Genomic DNA, 6,054 nt, shown 5'->3' on the forward strand with positions numbered 1-6,054 from the left:
AATTGGAGCACGAGATGTTCACTCTCCCTGGTTGCAGCAATCCATCATCTTCAGTCGCATGGTTACCGCAACGAAGAGGGGAGGAAGAAGCTCCATCGATCATTGTTTGGAGGGAGGGTAAAACGGAAACAATTTTTGTTGGACAACTGGGAAACATTTTTACATGAATATACTGCTCAAACCCATTCCATATGCTTGGTGCATTTTGTTGGATAATTTTTTGGAAAACAATTCCCTTTTTTTGATGGGAACTCATTTTCTAGCATAGGTAAACAAATGCGAAAGACATATCTGCCCCTAAAAACATACGTTATCGTTCTCTTCGTCTTCGTCTTCTCCCACTGTTTATTCTTTTATTCTCATATTTCTTTCTTTCCATCTCATTTTCTTCATCTTCATATCCATCACCTCTTCTTGCTCTTCATGACAAACAAAACGTTATATTCGTTAAAAAAGAAAAAAAATTTATGTTGTAAAGATTGACCCATTATTCTCAATAGATAAACAAAATATTTCTGTCATTGAAAACCAAAGACATCTTCAACAGGTACACATATACACCTAGAAGTACATTAATAAAAGTGGGAAAATGGACTTACATTTGAAGTGAAAATTGTTATATATAAAAATAGACTGGATATGATTTTTCAAATCTGATTCAAAATCTAGTGAGAAAAATATTTCTAACTCTTGCTTATTATTTTGATCATAACTTTAAAATTACAAAGTATTTTTGAATGGGTATTGTTGCATTAAAAAACTAAACTCAGAAAGCTTTTCAATGATAGGTTATTTACATAATTTGAATTTAAATTGAAAAAGTTATATCTAAATGAAAGTTATTCTATTTAGTGCATCTAAAATAGAGTATAACATAGTATTCAAGTAAGACGTGATGAAATTCAAATTTTGTACGAAAATTGGAATATATCGTGTATAAATTGAAATTTCTTGATATAAATTCCAATTTACATTAAATTCCAGTAGTTAGGCTTTAAGTTGCGATAAGGAAATAAGCAAAATCAAATTTAATGCAAGAAAATTCAATATCTCACAAACTATAAATACTTTTAAAGTGAAAATTATTTAATATAAATATAGACTCGATCAACTTTTCAATGACATCTATCTCAATTATTTAATTATACAACATTATTTTGTTTCTTGAAAACATTTGTGACATTTTGTCACTGTCTTAAAAATAAATTTGAAAATACAAAGAGATTTTTTTTGCCAACAAAAATACAAAAAGTTTTTGAATGGGTTCTGTTACACTAGAAATTAAATTTAGAAAGGCTTTTAATAATAGGTCATTTTTTCGATTTAAATTTAAATTAAGAAATGCATGTCTACGAAAAATTCACATTTTAATTGACTTTATTCATATCCATTTGGATTTATAATTGCTCAATCATACTTTATTCCTTTTTCGCTTATAGATGTATCTTAACTCCTTGTTCAAACATCTCTATTCTATACTATTCTATTTTATTTTATTATTTTTATTCATTTATATAATTTTAATATTTATATTGAATATTCATATTTATTTATATTATAGTATATTTTTATTCATTTATTTTTTGAATTATTCAATTTTTTACTGATAATATTATTCTATAAGGTTGAAAATTATTTTTATTTAATGATATTATATTATTTCATTAAGGGTAATATGGTAAAACTGCACAATTTTTCAACCTATTTTTATTCAACCAAACATAAAATTTTTTATCAATATATTTTTCATTCCAGTGTTTACCAAATAGACCTCTAGTCAGAAATTTTCCATTCTATTTCATTCATTTTCTTTCCATCCTAACCATATTTTTTTTTTTACCAAATGGGCCCTAAACTCCCTCATTTCATTTATAAGCAATCAAGCCTTTTGTTCCTATACTTTGATCTACCTTTTCATTCACTTATGGTAATGTGATTTAAAGGAATTGAAAGAAAGAGAAAAGAACAAGTGCTTGTTTGAATTGATTGTTGAGAATTGATTTTATGTTAAACAACAACAAACCGAATATATGACTAGAATTTTGTCTGCTAAAGCATAAAAGTATTTTTTTTAAAGTTCCCTCAAAGTGGCAATAAGTGTCCAATTTTAATTCTTTCATGTTTAGTTTATAATCAATCTTATTAAAGATAGTATGATAAATTACTATGACTTCGTTTTAAATCCTATCACATTTACATTATACCAAACGTAGTAACGAAAAAACATTGTCATCTTCTTTCAGCCACATCAAACGATGTGATAATGGCATGTATTCCCATTCTCATTCCTATTTCTATTCCCATTCTTTTATTATTCATTCCATCATACAAAAATATGCTGTTAATTTTATATATAGACTATTTTTTAAAAGAAAACAATTGGTACTTTAAATTCTTATAACAAAGTAACTTACATTTTGAGTCAGGATCTGCTTGTAATTAGAACTCTCAACCTTTCTTCTCTCGTTTTCTCAATTTATGTTGGTCCTATCAAGAAATGGTAATATGGGTTAAATTCGTAAATTTAACCTACAAAAAAGTGGTAGGTTGAATTGAGAAGATATTAACTAGTTTTGATCTAGGCTACTTGCCAACTTGAAAGCCATTCGAGCTAGTTTGCCAACTGTAACATCCTAATTTTCATATATCTAATATTTAAACAAATTTTTATAGAATAGATAGAGGTTAAATATACATATATGTAATTAAAATGATTCTGATTTTGTGTGTGTGTGTATGAGAAAATGAATAAAATAACGACGTTAAGAAGTCCCACATTGATTAAATGATAGGAAGTAGATAAAATAGCAACGTTAAGAAGTCCCACATCGACTAGTCTTTAGAGTGAAGGAGTTTGAGGAGCCTATATATAGGAGATAGTGAGTAAATAATTTTCGCACATATCTGAGGTAGTCTCAGAAAAGTGCTCGTTCTGAGTTTATTGACCGTAGGATCGGACTGAAATTTGGTCAACCCATTTGGGACATCCAAATCGTTAATTTCAATGGTTGGATCATTATTTTGATCTCCGAGTTACAATTTATTAGGTACGTTTTTAACTTATATCTTTTGGATTTAGCAAATAGAGTTCTAAATAGTAAATTAGCATTTTAAAGTTCATTCACCGTTAGATTGAGCTATAATTTGGAGGATAGTATCATGATAGATAGGAAATTAAATTCAACGGTTAGATTAAGGGTTTAACTTCTGTAGTGAGAATAACCTGGTTCATACTAAGTCTATTTGTCTAAGCTCTTCGAAGATGGAATATAAGTTATAAATTTATAGTTTGTCTTTTTGCATTATGAATTTGATGATTCTAATAATATAATCTAATAATTAAAGGATATTTAAGTAAGGAAAATTCAGGAATCGAGTCTAAATCAGATATATATATATATATGTTCTCATTTCAAACCTTAGAGAAATGTCTTTTAGGCTAGAGTTCTGAGTAAAATTAAAGCTTTTAGAGGAGGAGTTAGAGGCTAGAATTTTGTGAGTAGCCTACTCTAATACTATAGAGATAATATTTTAATTTTGTTTGTAGATATAAACCCTATTGTGGCATTTTCGAGGTTGGACTCTGGTTGTAATTGACTGTTAGCTAGGAGACCAGGTAACTAAATTTCTATCTGTTACATGCATTGGTATGAGGTTGGTGAGTAATTTTATAACCAAGTTTCGTATACATATATTATGTTTTGTATGAACTGTCTGGTGGGATACTGTTTTGAAAATGATTGAAATCGTTTGTATTGTTAGAAATTAATGATTATGACTATGAGGTCTTATTCTGGAATTCGGTTGATTATGTATATAAATGTGTTATTTTGAACCCTGTGCATCTAGTTTGGGTGGGGGAAGGAGATGATTGGAGTTACTGAGATTCATATACTTACCACGTGGTATTAGCCTCCATACGGAGCTCTATGGTTGGCTGCTATTATTGTCCCACTAATTCTTCGAGGGACTGCGACACCCCACTAGTTCTTCGAGGGGGGACCCATGGTCCACCGAGTGCTCTGTGGTCTTTGGCCGGTCCACATCATTCGTGTGGTGAGCTTGTCAGAGTTGCCAGTCAAATGGAAAGAACTTAGCCCATGGGTCCAGTCGGCGGAAATAAGGAGGATATAAGGATGGATTTGGGTTCAGGAATTGCATATGACATGGGATATTCATTGATATTTATATCTTTTAAATAAATGACAAGCATGTTATCTCTTTTGAAATGTATCAATTGCATGAGAGTGGTGGAAATATTTGTCTTATATGATTATTGTGAGTTTAAATATTAAATAAATGTTTATCAATTATTATTAACTCTGTGTATCCCACCTGACACCTCGCTAGCCCATGCTAGTGTGTGTGATAGGTAGGGATTTAGTTACTGAGACGTTGTCTCATCCCTATTGTTTAACATTTTTTCAGGTGAAAGCTTTAAAGGGGGGACGTCAGGGAAGGCTTACGAGGAGTAAAGCTACATTAGCAACTTGTAGCGTCTCCTCGGTTTATGAGCTATGTTGTATCCTGTATATTGCCACCTTAGGACAAATTGGTTTTAATTGATTCATGCATTATTATTTCTTATGTCCTTTGAGTGTACTATTGTGGTATGTGTGCTGATAGGCGGCCAGAGGCCTAGGATCGCATATTCGCATGTGATTTATTTATGAATCTATTATAAAGTATGAGTTAAGATTTAATTCTTAACATTTTGACTTATGAGCTATATTGTATGTTGTATTATAACTATATTAGATAAGATTAATCCTTTCTTATATAGTTTGTATTTGAATGAGTTAAGAAAAATTCTTTTATCCGTGATAGGATGTATGATTGGGTGCTGCTCTTTTCTATCACGGATAACAATATTATATAATTAGTTAGTGTAGATGATTGTGATATAATTTGAGTTTGTATTTAGCATAGTTTGGTTATAAAATGTTATTTCTTAAAGTTACTATGAAAAAGTTAAGTTTATTTGTTTATTTAGGAAGGTTGTTTCACCAACCCACGGGTAAGCCCACTTTTTTTACGGGTAAGCCCACTTTTTTTTTAATTTATTTAATATATAGTTTCTATTCTAGTTTTAATAATAGAAGATTGTATTATTTTTGCTCAATTTAAATATAAATTTGTATTTTGTGGAAGACTTTGATTCTAAATTTGATTTCTCACATTTTATTGTTTCATCATTTTTATATTAATAAAATAACTATTAAAAATATATTATATGTTTATAGTTGCAATATAATTATTATATAAAAATATAAAAATAAGTAGACTTTATTCTATAAAAATATGTAATTTAATTTGAAGATTTAAAAATATAGATGAAAAATGTAAAAAAATTTAAATGAAAGGTCATTCTTGACAGGCTCAGATTGGCTGCTCCTACATTACTGGTATCTTTGTTTAGAGTCGGTAAAATGGCCTGATAGTGTGGATATAGGCCAGCCTACACAGATGCAGGCTGAAGTAACCCACACGTTGGGCTGACAAAGCCTACCCGTCAACGCCCACCTAAATAATTTTTTTTTAATAAAAAGCTATTATTATTTATATAAATTAGGTTTATTTTGAAACATTAATAAGTTGTAATAAAATAACATGAGCATTAATTTATAATTTAAGAAGATATTTTTTTTAAAAAAACTAACATTTTGTATGATTAATTAATTTAACTAGTTTCCTCATCCAATTAAGTAGATCTCCTATATCCGTTTTTATGTTTTTCCTTTTGTTTTCATTGGACTCCCATAGCCTTGAAGGGTTTTCAGGTGAAGGAGTCCATTGATTTGTGGATCATTTTACTTATTTTCAATAAAATTTTCTTCTCAACCGACTAGAGCAAGTTACGTTCTGGTTTTTCAAAGGACCATGGGGGTAGACATTAAAAGTGATAGTGCAAATAAATGGGAAAGAGTGAATAATGAACCATTGGTAAAAACTTGCCTGCCCATCTTCCTCTGGACAAGGCGTTTCTCTTCAAACTTTTTTGTCTCACTATATCTTTTACTTTGGCATTTTTCAGTAAATATTAAAAAACAATAA

This window comes from Neltuma alba, unplaced genomic scaffold (genome assembly GCF_004799145.2).
Source record: "Neltuma alba isolate B1F8T4 unplaced genomic scaffold, ASM479914v2 tig00011573_pilon, whole genome shotgun sequence".
Taxonomy (NCBI): domain Eukaryota; kingdom Viridiplantae; phylum Streptophyta; class Magnoliopsida; order Fabales; family Fabaceae; genus Neltuma; species Neltuma alba.